Raw genomic sequence first — 15,236 nt, 5'->3', positions numbered from 1 at the left:
TTTTGCTGGATAAACATGATATTTCACTCTGCTTACTTTAAACATTACTTTCCCAGGACATGGGTTCGTCTGAATGGCTCTGCTCCATCTCAAGCCAGGCTTTGATGCCAATTTGACACAGTGGCCAAGTCTTTTCCTCCCTGTATACTTACATCGGGGGAAAGTGAGGTCTGTAAATCACTACCAACACTTTAAGAGCCCTTATTTAAGTCATCGGGTCCAGAAAGTTGTAAAACGTACTACCGGCCGGATCCAGAGTCAGAATGAGTTGCCGTTCATGCGAGCGAGCCAAAACCAAGCAGTTGCACTAAACGCGGCTTCCTTGGCGGCCATGCATGCCAATGCATGATGGGATACAGCGCTTGGTTAGTGACCATTGGTTGTACGGTGATACTTTGATTCTACTACGTCGGGTATAATATCAGCGGCATACATGTGGATATACTGCAAAACGTCAAAGTGCCTATGAGCACCTGTCGGATGCAGCCATAGTTTCTATTAAAACGCAAATCAATGCTTTGACCTATGCAGAGCGGAAAAACAACCCTGATAACTACATCCTGCTGTTTGAATGTTCATCATGAAAAAGCAAATCTTGTATTCAAAACACGCCATTAGTGACACGCTTCGGTGAAGTCAGAGGAGTGATGGTTGCACAGACAGTAAAGGGAGGAGAGTGCAAAGTTTTATTGACATTTATGCAAATGCACCAATACGATCTTATCAGTTCAGCGATGAAGAAAGTATTTAATGCAACACTCACTTCTTTCTTTTAGGAAAAGGAGACGAGATTGTAAACGATGAAGGAAACAGAATTTGTCTCCGGCTTCTCTAAACTCTCCACTTCACCAGAAACAAAGAACCCGTCACGCAAACGCTGCAGGTTCTCGATCCTCAAACATCCAATTAACCAAATTGTGATTTACTGCAAACTATTCACTCTGACAAATTAAAATAGACACTTGAACTTTACCATCACTCTCAAAACTGAATAGAAAAAAGGTCACAGGAAGCAAACACCAAATACGATTTGGGGAGAATCACAGAAACACTGTTAAAAAAAGATGATGTCTTCTGTGAGACAAGGTGAGATCAGTCATAGTTTCTAGTGAAATGCAAATCAATATTTTCACTAGGGGAGAGCAGAACAACTCAAGCCTGTAGTTTGAATGCGCATCATGAAAAAAAAAAAGCATTTCCGATATTCAAAACACGCCATTAGCAACAAACTTCCTGTCAGGTCCGCGGACTAACGCTGATTCCCAAGTTGGAGGCTTGAAGGAGACAGAAAGTACTGCAGATTGGTGTCATCAATACAAGATACATACATTAAAAAAGGACAGTAACAACACCAGCATGGTAACATGCAGGGTTCCTACACCTTTTCCAAAGTCAAATTACGCACTTTTCAAGCATTTCAAGGTGCATTTCCATGCTTTTCCAGCCCCTTCCAGCTGTGATAAACTCCATATGTGTACCAATCCAATGGTCAGTATTCAGTCTACTTATTATGTCACTTGTTCATCACATTAAATGAGATGTTATTGTCCTCTAAACAACCAACATGATGTTTGGAGACAGCTTTTTACAGAAGGACCACAAATGAAAGGAAAACTAATTCCACTAACAGATCCACAGAAATATAATCACCAACTATTTTCATCATCTGTTCATCATCAAAAGTCATTTTTCATAAAGAAATGTCAGAAAATGCTGTTTTCAGTCCCTCAGATATGTCTGTTCTATCATAGATGTCATCACATACAACACACATTTCAAGCACTTTAGTCTAAATCCAAGACCTGAATATGGATATGTGCTTTACTATACAGGATGTTCAGTATGTCTAAATTCAATCCCAGCTGCTTTTACATGCAGAGTTAATATCTGGCGTCTTATCTCGTCTTAATGGGTCAGACGGATGTTTGGGAACATTTCATCCCATTTCAAGCCTAATTTGAGAACATTTGAATGCCTCAACTTGTAATCGGTACACCTGCGTAAGCCTTCCTGGTTTTCATAATGGCACAGGACGAGCCGTGATTGGGTGCTCGCTGCACCTCGGCGTGTCTTAAAGACTCTTGGATGAGATAGTTAACGCAGAAGTGGAACCTCGGATCAACATGAAGAACATTGCTCTCGGTTGTCTTGCTCTGGCGTGTCTCTTCCCGGAGGCTCTCTGCGGGTGGTTTCAGCACGTACAACAAAAAAAGACGTGGTTGGAGGCCAGAGATTACTGCAGGGAGCATCACACCGACTTTCCTTCCATCAGCAACCAGGAAGACGAGGACAACTTCAGAACACAGGGCTGGCCTGGCGGCGTCTGGCTCGGTCTCTACAAAGACGCCAACGGCACGTGGAAGTGGTCGGGGGGCAAAAACGCGTCGTTCTTCAACTGGGCGAGAAATCACAGCGGCGACACGAACAAATGTGTGGTGCTGAAGAACAGAGGCTGGGTCAGAATGGACTGTGAAGTTAAAAGACGTTTCTTATGTTTTCACAGCGAGATGGTTCTGGTGAAGGAAAACAAGACGTGGGAGGAGGCGATGGAGCGGTGTCGCAGCCAGTACGGCGACTTGGTCAGCCTGACGTCTGAATCCACTCTGGTGGAAACCATGCAGACGAGCAGGGAGGCCCAGACGGACCACGTGTGGACCGGCCTGCGCTACCTGGCCGACACCTGGCTTTGGGTCAACGGGGACAATTTGAACTACCAGGCCTGGAGCCAAAGGGAGACGCCACACTGCCCCGGCTGGAGGCACCGCTGTGGGGCCCTCTCGCTGCAGCGACAGCAGTGGGAGAGCCGGGACTGTGCAGAGAAACTCAACTTTGTCTGCGATAACAACACTTGAGCACGTCTTGATAGATAGATTGATTCCACTTCATTATTCTTATTCTTATTATTATTGTAAAAGCAGTAATGAAGGTGTTCCTAAAGCCGTTGATGATTTGTACAATAATGCTTGACCTATTCTTCGTATGCATCCATGATCTGACAGTCTCCACCCACTCGGGTAGTCCGGGATCGTTAGGGGCCGGAGTGAAAGCTGTAAAATCGGACCCCGGTCCAGACCTTGATGTGGTCCGGTCCGGGGTCCAGCTTGGTCCAGGTCTGGGTCCAGCTTCCAAGCAGACTGTGGACTTGTGGCGTGAAAACAAACTATTCAAAGATAGCTAGATGTGTGATTCTATGATTTTAAAAAGCTCAACTACTAATAAATGTATCTTTTGATCACAGAAGTCTGTTCAGGAAGCTATCTTACTGATCTGTATATTAGGATATGTACACAACCTACTTATGTTTGCACGTCGGCACGGGTATTTCCAAATTCCAAAGCTGGTAAAACTGCCGTGCTGATATCATGTCGGTGGCGGTGATCCCCACGGTAAAACTTCTCAAACTTCTCATTATTCATTGCATTTGCCTAATAATACTAATAACGCTTATAATCATTCATGCGACACTGATTTGAATGGAAGTTAATATTTCCATTGTTTATATACATACACATTTTTTTTCTCTCCCAAAGACGCATCCAGTTGCATCAATTTCTTTATCCTCTGAGAAAATAGAAATCAAATATTCATGAAACTCAGCTTGTGTTTTTAACTTAAGACACAACAAGTATAGATTACCAACTGTTTTTGACTGATATGACACCAAATTAATAACTTTGGCATACGATTAAAGGCGAAAGATGTAATTGTTGGTGCTAAATAAAGTGTTTTGGGGCCAAAAAGGTGATAACTTCCGGGCCCCTGGCGGCCGTAAACAGTCACAAGGTCACCAAGGTCGACCGATGCAGCCACAGCAGATTAACCACCGCTGTCATTCTGTCTGACGTGACCTTTTTCAACCCTTCTCGTTTCACTCTGACAGTCGACGCGTTTGCAGCAGTAGTCCACTTACCACGGCCCCCCGGGGCTCCAGGCTCCTCCCCCCCGCTTGTACGGCCACTGTACAGCTGAGTGGGTGCAAAGGTCGGCGTGGCGTTCGCTGATGGCAACAAGGTGGCGTTGCTCCATCGATGGAAAAAATCATCCCTACAACAAAACAAACACAAAGTGTGAAAATGTCAGTTTACAATTTACAGCCTCTGTGTTTTATTATAATCTCAAGCTTTGCACAAATAAATAATCAGTGGTGGAAGAATATTTCAAAATAAGATACATACTGCTGTCAGTAATAATTTACCAAAGTAAAAGAACAGAAGTATTTTCAGAATAAATGTACTCTGGTCTTAATAATGTATGTACTCATTATGCAGTAAGGCCCCTCAGAGAGATTCATTATTACACTATATTATTGGATTAATATCACAGACTTGTAGGCATTTTAGTCAAGAGTGGAGCCACTTATTACTCTAGTGGATAATTTCACCTAAAATAGCCGACACAGTTCATAAGCTAATCATATATTATCCAGGAACGCTGTCAAATAGTGTAGTTGGGTTTTAAAAACAGAAAGAAGTGCTATATTTCTTTTTGGGTATAAATTACAATTTAAATGGTAACATTCGACCTACAAGTATCTCAAGTACAAATAAAATGACATTTCCATGGAAGCCAGTCACTTTCAGAAAAGAAGTTAAAGTTTCACAAAATATTGACTTAGTATCTCAAAATATTGACTTAGTATCTCAAAATATGGTCTTAGTATCTCAAAATATTTACTTAGCATCTCAAAATATTGTCTTAGTATCTCCAAATATTGTCTTAGTATCTCAAATTATTGACTTAGTATCTCAAAATATTGTCATAGTATCTCAAAATATTGTCTTAATATCTCAAAATATTGTCATAGTATCTCAAAATATTGTCTTCATATCTCAAACTATTGACTAAGTATCTCAAACTATTGTCGTAGTATATCAAACTATTGAGTCAGTATCTCAATATAATGAGTTAGTGTAGATTGTCATTATTTTTGAGATACCAAGTAAATATTTTGAGAAAGTTTGTTTTTTCCTAACATACTTTCCTCTACACGCAAACTCACGAACAAAAAAAAACGACGTGAAAAGAATCTTATGTGTAATATCTCCCAGCTGAAACACAAACAATAGTAAATACTGTGTCTCCCCCTACTGGCAGTCCTTCGTCAGCTCAGCTCTTGGTGTTTAAACAGCATGTCAGTCCCAGAGAGACGCCGCCACCTTTAAAAAACTGAACTCACGTGCTTTTGTTTACGGAAACGTCGCGTTTAAAAGTCCGCGTTTGAGTCGCCAGAACATTGTTGCTAGGCGACCACAGCCAGACGTTAGCTTGTTCTCTCGTGTCGTAAAGATGTGTGTTTACTGCTTGTTTTGGGGGAACCAAAGACCCGAACTACTTTCAGAAGTGTGTTTTAAAAGCTCGTCGGGCTTCAACACACCAGTTCACACACTCGTACTTACGTGAAAGTCTGCGTGACGGTTTGCGTGTCGAGCACAAACGCCATTGAATCAAACCGCCGGTCTCTTGTCTTTGATTTCTTTTCTTTTTTTGACAGGCTCGAGGTGCCTGAGAGATAGCCCGCCAAAAAACCCTGCGTGACGTAACGTGCCGATTACCGTAAGGGGCAGTAATGTGGAGCAGCGATTTACGTCACTTACCGTAAATAAGGCTACACTACAAGTGACGCAGTGAGGGCGAAATCACTGTTTAATAGACTATAACCCATTTTAAATGTACACTGAAGGTTTAAATATGATGTCACGCGTATTTTACCCGAGTTAAGTTATACAAAGGGACATTCAAGTGGCATGACGCCACAACACAGGCTCTCCCCTTTATGAGTGTTATACTGCCATCTGCTGCGACAAAACGGTATTACAATTTAGGAGCTTTTTCTTTCTTTTTCTGTCTTGTCACCTCACAACTGCTGGATCTATGGATGACAAAACACCTTATTTGTTTTTATTCTATTTTTTTTTTTTTTTTCAAATAAATGTAATCTTGAGATGAAAGTCTACTAGACAAATATTACCATGATACTTAATATTTAAGGATATTTTACGGATATAAGGATACCTAAAAAGCACCAGAGAATACAGCAGGGGGTAAGTATTGACATTAGATTCGTATGCGTAGCATAAAGGACAGTGGCTTTTGACTCATTCAAACGGATTACTTGTGACGCCACATGAGGAGTAGTGCGCATTTTTTTTAAACTCCGTGTTGGATTTTTTTTATTTGAAGGATGGAAGAGGTGAGCATATCTAATAACATATTTCACAATAGATTCAAACTTAACATTGAAAAAAACAGAGAAAACAGTTAGAAAAATATTCAGATTATTATTTATTTGTTAATTCTCTATAATATGTTAGAATATCCCGTATGTGGGCTATCCTGTATGACTACAGGTTGTATGCACTTGTAATATATAATTATTTTTTAATTTAATCACACTGTTATTGAGTTGTTATAAAAATATATAATAGACTCTCGGCACGACACCTCGCAGGTGCGTCAAAATTAGGTCGTTTACGGTAAAAAAAACAAAAAAAACGGCACCCATCACCCATGTGACTTCGGCGATGTTTGTAAACATGCGTCAGCCACATGTGATTTTGGCGATGAGGAAAGAGTCTGCAGCCAACCAGCGGCCAGGGGAGTGTCGGGGGCGTGGCTCCCGTGTTGCGCTATGGAAAATCGTTAGTGGAGGAGGAGGAGGAGGAGGAGGGGGGGCATGTACACAGTGATAAACGTGCGCTCCGAGATTTGATAAGAGCGACAATAAAACGATGGTTCACCGGAGGAACCGGGTCTGAGCGACGCCGGGCCGGAGGAGGAGGAGGCGGGGCGGGACGAGATGGAGACTCCTTTGGACGCGGGAAGAGGAAACGTGCTCCGGATAAACACGTAAGTTATTTATGTTTGTCAACAAGGCGAGACAGAGAGCGACACAATGCTGCGTATGTTGCGTTGAGAATACCACTACGTAATTGTGCGAATAGGTGAGAATAAAACATGTTGTAAAAAGTCTAAAAAATATATATATACTATAAGGAAGTAAAATAAAATTTAAAAAGTATTTGCAGGTAAAACAGGACTTGTTGATGTGAGAGAGGGGGAATAAAAAGGTTTATAAAGACTTTTGAAATGATGCGCGTGTCATCATCGACGTGACAACAGGTAAATGAAACTGCGTCAGCGAGGACCGACGAGCCACACACACACGCACACACACACACACACACACACTGAAATCCGGTGGGAATTTCCGCTGCGATGCCGTTGGGCTCGGTCAAAAAGGTGACGGGGCTCGGCTTGCAAAGAGGCGAGATGCGTGTTTTTGTGTGTGTTTTTTTACCGATAAAAACACGCGGGAGGATGTAAACAACGCGTGGAGTCGGCGTGAGAAGGAAGGAGCTCGGAATAGGATGCTGCGCAAGAGATGGATAGTGCGTAATCCCGTTGTGTGTGTGGAGAGAGGAGGAGGAGGAGGACGTTACGCAGTTCATCCTGGCACGGTTATTTAACGCCACATGTTGTTTTCTAGTGTTATCCGAACTTATATATTATAATATTTTTTTTATAAAAAAAAAAAGCAAGATAAAGATACTTTACAAACGTGGTCCCACACGCAGACGCGCAGATGGCTCTATTGTTTCCTTAGAAATAAAAAAATAACGCTTCAAGTGATGACGCAGCTTGTTAAGATGTCAAACAATACGTGGTGCGTCACGGAGATCTCGGGAGGTCCTTTAAAAGTAATCTGTTTTTTTGTTGGTGCGCACTTGATATGATGAAAACAAGCTCGATTTCCCAAAGATAGGGGTCGCTGTTGAGCAACACGGTAGGGGAGGGGGGGGGGGGAATACCTTGTTGACGCACAGGTATTCCTCATCTCCATCCCACAACACTTACTTATTCCGTGGTGATGTCGTAGAGAAAAGTAATGTGATGCTTTCTGTGACACACTTTTGTAGTTTTGTAGTCCTTTAGAAAAAAATGTAAGGCACACCTTCTGGAGGGGGGGGGGGGGGGTTTGGCGCCGACGTGCATGATGGGATGTTGGCCGTTGTTGACACCGAGGTCGCCCAACGCTCCACTGAAGACGCCAGCGAAGGAACATCTTCCCCAACCTGCCAGAAGGGGAGGGGGTGAAGGGGTGAAGGGGTGGGGGGGGGGGGGGGATGTCTGTGAATTGGCCTCTCCTCGCCTTCGCCGAGCTCCTGAGGTGAAAATGAGACGGCGCAGGAGGAGAGAACTCCTTTTCCTGCCAAGTGGATTTGTTCGCTCGCCGGGTGAATCAGCAGTAGACGTAAAACCATTGGCAAGGTAATGGAAAGGGCGAGAGACAGAGAGAGACAGAGAGAGAGGGGAGGAGGAGGGTTAAATTATGTGTAGTGAATAGAAACCTGACTCCAGAGGGGAATGTCACTACCTGTTTTTTTAAACAAATAGGCAAAGATCACGGGCGTTACAGCAGCAACAACATCCCCCTCCTGTTTATTTACATTATTCTGGAAATATGGAAACAATATTTCTATATCAGGATTTATATTTATATTTTTTCAGTACCGTGTCCATCGTGTTTTTTTTTTTTTACTTACGATGCCAGCAGAACAAGTGACCCGCTTTCACAGACGAGAAAATGTGACCTCAATAGTTATTCTGCCATTGTGTTTCAGGGAGGGGGGGGGCAGTTAAACAAACAGAAGAAGGGCTGAACACGGTGCTCTCGACCTAGTTTTACCCAGAATCCTCGGAGGAACCCATCCCTCAGCAGATGCTGAAACCAGATGCAGTGATTTCCAAAAAAAAGAAAAGGGGACCAGTTCCAAACTGATTGATGAGTTCACTTCCCCCTCGTTAAAAAAAACAACAACACAACAAGATCCCTCCTCCACGCTGCAGCGTACGGAAGAGGAGAGCCAATGACAGTCCTGCTACACGATGATGATGATGATGATGATGATGCGTTAGGAGATGAGTTTGAGGGCCGTGTTCGTTTGCAGGCGTCATTAGCAGCGAGACGCCCAAATAAGGGCAGTGGGAAAAGGTTTCCTCTCCTCCCTGCTGTCATTACTGAGTTACTCGTCCGTCTGTTGCCTTCCTCGTCAACAGACGGAGCAAAAACAAAAGTACCAGGCTCTTCTCAACGCATCGCCACCAAACGTTTCGCAATTTGTTGCTGTGAAGGAGAGCCGGTGACGTTACGTTGGAGCAGACGTCCAACGCTGTCACGTGATCCGAACGCAACCGGTTAAAGGAGCAGCAGGAAGTGAAGCGTGTGCTCCACGCTCGGCTCTGATTGGTCCGCTCCGGTGTCAGCCACTTTAAAAACCCTTCACAACTCACAGATATATAAAGTAGTAATATACATACATTTATAGAATTATACTGAGTACTAAGAATTATATATTCTCTCTCTCTCTCTATATATATATATATATATATATATATATATATATATATATATATATATATATATATATATATATATATATATATAGAAAGAGAGAAATAATACACATATAACTCATATAGAGTACTATCATTCAATATACATATAGAGAGAATATATAATTATATATATTTGTAGAATTCTAGAGTATTATATACACATTTAGAATTATAGTACTCTTGAATTCTATATATGTGTGTATATATATATATATATATAGAGAGAGAGAGAGAGAATTATACAGTACTATAATTCTATATATGTATATACATATATAGAATTATAGTACTCTGTACTTCTCCCCTGCCTGATTGCACAAATGAATTAATAAACTATAATTATTATTATCAAATATATATATAGAGAGAGAGTTAAAGTACGCTGAGAAGATATTCTGTAGTTTTTCCCCCTCGATTGCACAACCATTGAGGTTTAAAAACATATCACCTCAGTGAGTTTGCCCCTTTTACTGCTGATAAATAAGGACCTCTAATCTGTAAGAGGATTAACCACCCTCCTGTTTACCCCCCCCCCCCCCCCCCCCTCCACTGTCACACATACAGCCGCTCGCTGTTCATTTACTAACGTGAGTCCAGCAGAATCTCCTTTCCCTGTGTTACTAATAATAGTCCAATTGATTTCCGTGTTTTGTTTGTTTGTTGTTTTAAAAAGGGGCCGATGCGCCTTTAACAAGAGGTAGGAGGTCAGGTGACTTGGCAGAAGAGGAAGAAATAAAATGCTCACACACACACACACACACACACACACGCACGCACACAATTACCGGCGGAAAACAAAAGAGCTTGCAGTAAAGAGAGAGGTAGATTGGGGCGGAAACAAGGAGAAGACGGATGAAAGCAGCGTCGTGGCTTTCACACCGAGTTCTCTCCGACACGTATTCTTGGAGACGTAATAGAGGATGTGTTTTTTATTTCGTTCGGCCCAAAGTCTTTAAAAAAACGTGATTTGATCAGAAAATATAACCAATCAGCACAACTGTTGTTTTTCAGAAGCCAAAAGTAGAAGTGGAGAGGATCAGGGAGGGAAACTGTTCCCCAAAAACCACACAGGAAGATTTTAGATGAGTTGCTACGTCACCCCCCATCAGCAGGACGCCGCCGTCTGAGACCGATAACGTCGGCCTTTTTAATGCCAGACCTGCAAAACAGCTGAACCCAGAGAGTTTCTCCCACATTCATTGTTCTCCGGTTTTTGTGTCGAGAATTCAAAAGAAAAGCCGGTAATGGAGACGAGAGACGAGTCTCTCTGTAGACTGGACTATTTCAGGGTCTGGGTTTTTTGTTTTTGTTTTTCATCATCACACCACAGTGAACCCCCACCTGGACCAGGACCTGGGGGGTCCGAGGTGGTCCCAGGAGACCCGGGGGATGACACCGTATCCCTGTTGTGCGTTACAAAGCAGTCTAAAGGGATCCGTTCCTCCAGTGTGATTCATAGACGGGGTTTTAGGGGGTCCTGGTCTGCTGCCGGGTCCCTTTCTCTGAGGTCTTCGTCATCCGATGCACTTCTAATGTAAGGAACGGAACTGCTGAGTCACTCTTTAGGGGAAACATGACTCAGGGTTTCTCCTCGTCGGCCTCGGAGCCAGAAAAGAGTCTTCCTGAGATTCTAGTCCCCCCCCTCTCTCTCTCTCTCTCTCCTCTCTCTCTCTCTCTCTCTCTCTCTCCCTCCCCCTCCCCCTCCTCCCCCCCCCCTCTCTCCCTCTCCCTCTCTCTCCTCCTCTCTCCCTCCCTCTCTCTCTCCCTCTCCCTCTCTCTCCCTCCCTCTCTCTCTCTCTCTCTCACTCTCTCTATCCTCCTCTCGCCCCCTCTCTCTCCCCCTCCTCTTTCTCTCTCCCCCTCCTCTCTCTCTCCTCTCTCTCTCTCTCTCCCCTTCTCTCCCTCCCCCTCCTCCTCTCCCCCCCCTCTCTCTCCCCCTCCTCTTTCTTTCTCTCTCTCTCTCTCTCTCTCCTCCTCGCTCTCTCCCCCTCCTCCTCTCTCCCTCCCTCTCTCTCTCTCTCACTCTCTCTATCCTCCTCTCGCCCCCTCTCTCTCCCCCTCCTCTTTCTCTCTCCCCCTCCTCTCTCTCTCCTCTCTCTCTCTCTCTCTCTCCTCCTCGCTCTCTCCCCCTCCTCCTCTCTCCCTCCCTCTCTCTCTCTCACTCTCTCTATCCTCCTCTCTCTCCCTCTCTCTCCCCCCCTCTTTCTCCCCCCCTCTCTCTCTCCCTCTCCCTCCCCCTCCTCCTCTCCCCCCCCTCTCTCTATCCTCCTCTCGCCCCCTCTCTCTCCCCCTCCTCTTTCTCTCTCCCCCTCCTCTCCCCCTCCTCTTTCTCTCTCTCTCTCCCTCTCTCTCTCCTCCTCGCTCTCTCCCCCTCCTCCTCTCTCCCTCCCTCTCTCTCTCCCCCTCCTCCTCTCTCCCTCCCTCTCTCTCTCTCCCACTCTCTCTATCCTCCTCTCGCCTCCCTCTCTCTCCCCCCTCTCTCCCTCTCCCTCCCCCTCCCTCTCTTTTAAAGGATAATCAGCTCAAACACAGGCCTTCTTTGGACGTCTCTCTCTAAATGATCAGAAACAAATATGTCATAAATAACGAACCCCTCTTGTAATCTCGGTTTTAACCTTTCTTATCTTCAGTGTGGTTCCTGCAGACGACGGCTCATAAGTGACAGCGACCTCTGACCCAATCGTTACGAAGCAGAAAGACCATCCGTCTAATTGGAAATGAAATGATGGAAGTATAAAGTATACAACCCAAAGCCACTAATGGGATGAGCCACCTTCATTTATGTATTAGCATCATGTATTTGGTTAAAGACTCACATGTCTTGATTGTTTGTATAAAAAAAACATGTTAAAAAGTGATGACAGTAATGATTTGTTCTTCTAATTGCAGAAAAAGATTTTTTCATCCCAAAGGCCTCCTCCCCAGGGAACTGGTTTCAGATGGTGTTTTAGAGTATGAAATCCTGTCTAGCACCATTTGAAATCGGTGTCCGTGAGCAGGAACACACTTCGGGAGTTCAGGTCATTCACTTTTAGGATTATGGCGTTTAGTTTTTGAGTGCACACACTCGGCTGAGTCCACCCTCTCACCAAGGCTGACCGTTTTCGTCTGGTGTTCAGAGGTCCATCAGGTCTAGCACCATTTGAAATCGGTTACAATGTGGAGGGGCTTTCTGCTTCAGCAGCTGCACGATGCATTTCCTCAAAACACCAGCAGGTGGCAGCATCGGCAAGGCATTCAAGGCTGTCGAGGATTTTTTTTTTTTATTGTTTGAGGATTCAGTGAATGAATGATCCTGATAGGACTCCTTTCTGTTTGTCTGTTTGCATTTAGAATTTTGTTTTCTTAGGGGAAAACAACTTTATATAAAGATATTACAACAAAACTTCCCCAGTTGATTATTTCAGCGTCAATTGTGTCGACTTATTACTTATTGTTTTTTTTTAACCCTCTTTTTAGTGAATTTAGGAGAAATAACAAAGCTGTATTTCCCTCCAGGATCAGATGATAAACAGAGAATATCTGGTTATTATATTATATTTCAGCAGAGTTTTGCCTTTTTTCTTCTTCTTGTATTTAAATATAGAAATAGTGCACACTTTTTCTTTGTAATATTAACCTCTGTAGTATTGTACTGTGTTGTTTAAAAATTATATTTCCATTAATAAAGCAAAACTTTCCTTTATTGAGTCTCATCCAATGATTTTTGTAATTTTGCATTCTTTTTTTGCTTGAAGAGAAACAGAAGGTCGACATCAACTGTGAGGTGTGATTAAACCGTTGCTCATTACAGCCCATCACGCCTCCGACCCCCCGAAGGCAATTCTTTTGATTGATTACATCAAATCATCTTTAATACATGTCTGCTTTCAACAATTAGGAATCAACACTTTGTCGTTGTTTGTCAGGTCCACCTAGATAAAACTTAAAAGATTATCAGTTTTTGTTCAGCCGTAACTGGACTGTCATCGTATTGTTTTGTGCTGACAGGTGTTTCTATTATTTTGTCCACCCCAGGTGTGTGTTTGAGCCTGTTGTACCTTCTCTAACAGAGTGGGAGCCGAAGTTAAATAATAAAAATAAAGGTCTTAAAATACAGAACGGCTGTAGCCTTGAGAGCGGGAGAGAAAACCTTATTTTTATCTCGGGTGTCTTCGAGAAGCCGAACCTGCAGCCGACAGAAAGGGGAAGGATGTATTCTTAGCAGTGTGTTGCTATATCAACAGCAAACAAGAACATGCCTCTACCCTGTGAGTCATAAGGAGTGTCTCCACCATAAACATGACATCAGCAGCAGCATCATCTGCCCCCTCCTCCGGCTCTGCTTGGACTTGCCCTGCCTGCTCCACCCTGATGTGGTTAAGCGTGACGGTGAGCGGTTGCATAAAGTTACAGTCACAATATTTTCCCTTGACCTCAGCAAGATGACGAAGATGACGGATTAATCATTTTTAAAGTGAGACTTTGATTTGATTCTCTTATTGAACAAAACAGTGAATTCATGAGCATTAAAAGGACTCAGAAGTCTCAGACGTGGTGCTGCTTCAGCCTCAGTTCTTCTGGTAGAACTGGTTCATGATGGCGGCTAATCAGAGAGATCATTTCTGAGTTATCCTGTTAAAGAGGACATATCGTGGATAAAAATCCTTGTTTCTGTGCTTGAGCGCATACGTTTGTGCCTTTCAACTCACAAACTGGGGAAAAAGACAATCATGAATCAGAATGAGATCATGTAATACATCATTTATATTGTTTAAAGTAGATTATCGGGGTATTTTCTGGCCAGGATAGAGGATGCGGTCATTGTTAGTGATACGACTATAAGTCATGTGACATGAGGAGCCTCATAATGATCATTATGTCATACTGCAGCTGATGTTCATGTCCTTTATGCAAGTAATAATCCAGTGTTGAAAGTGCAAACAGTGAGATCTATTAAAGTGGCAGAGAAAGAAGACCGTTCAACTTCCAAGAAAAAGAAACAAACTAATGGAAGTGAAGAAGGAAAGTCATCAAGAAGCAAAGTGACGCCAACGAGGGGAAACCATGGACCTCCTTTCAGTGTGGAGCATTTGAAGGCATCACCCAGATGAGAGACAGTCCACACTGTTGGGTGATGGGGATGAGTCCCAGAGGCTCGCCTGCAGTTCCATCTACCGCCACAGAGGCCGCTAGAAGCAACGCATCTCAGATCTTCCGGACTGCCACTTTAAAAGTTGTTGGTATTTCATAGCAGAGAACATCTGGGACTGATCAGACGCTGAGGCCTCAGTGGGAACCATTTATAGGGTGTTTGTCTCCACTTTAAAGATGTCCATCGGCCCTTCCTCGCTCCTCGTGAGAACAACTTTAAAAGATTCTCCCCCACAGAACAAGTGTTTGTGTCCTCCTTCCATTCATCCGACCTCTCTCTTGCCACACTTCCTACATCATCGTCAACTTGACGCAAACGCTTCACTAAAGATGAATCACTCAGACAGTCAGGTCGTAGAGCAACGCCTCACAAGCTGGTGTTTGTAAATTCTTGTTTCAAACGAACCCAGTGAGTCATGCTCGATCAGGACGGGATTTAAAGTGGAGTTTAAAACACCATGGAGACCGATGGTGACAGGATTGTGATGGCAGTTAAAGTCCAGCTGTAACACATTGTTCTTGACTTAAAAACTTCCTGGAAGAGAATAATGGATTTTTTTGACATTATAATTCAAATTCTTCAAGTGAAACCCTCGATGAGTTTCCATAAATGGGCAAATATGCTGTCAATGTGCAGATATTTGATCTGCTAATAAATAAAGAATCATATTTTTATGACACTCATAATGTCCACAGTCATATTATTC

General features: G+C 43.4%; 1 protein-coding gene across 1 annotated transcript in view; it reads right to left on the bottom strand.

The window, feature by feature from the left end:
• The window catches only part of ora1 (olfactory receptor class A related 1), a 140,132-nt gene extending 136,094 nt beyond the window's left edge, over positions 1–4,038 (bottom strand). Inside the window, exon 1 of the mRNA XM_084033745.1 lies at positions 3,911–4,038. The gene's annotated coding sequence lies outside the window, so the exon portion shown is untranslated. The remainder of the gene's footprint in view (positions 1–3,910) is intronic.
• Positions 4,039–15,236: the final 11,198 nt, after the last annotated feature.

This window comes from Eutrigla gurnardus (genome assembly GCF_963514095.1).
Source record: "Eutrigla gurnardus genome assembly, chromosome: 2".
Taxonomy (NCBI): Eukaryota; Metazoa; Chordata; class Actinopteri; order Perciformes; family Triglidae; genus Eutrigla; species Eutrigla gurnardus.
The sequence above is the reverse complement of the archived record's forward strand: the minus strand, read 5'-3'. Positions and strand labels throughout refer to the sequence as shown.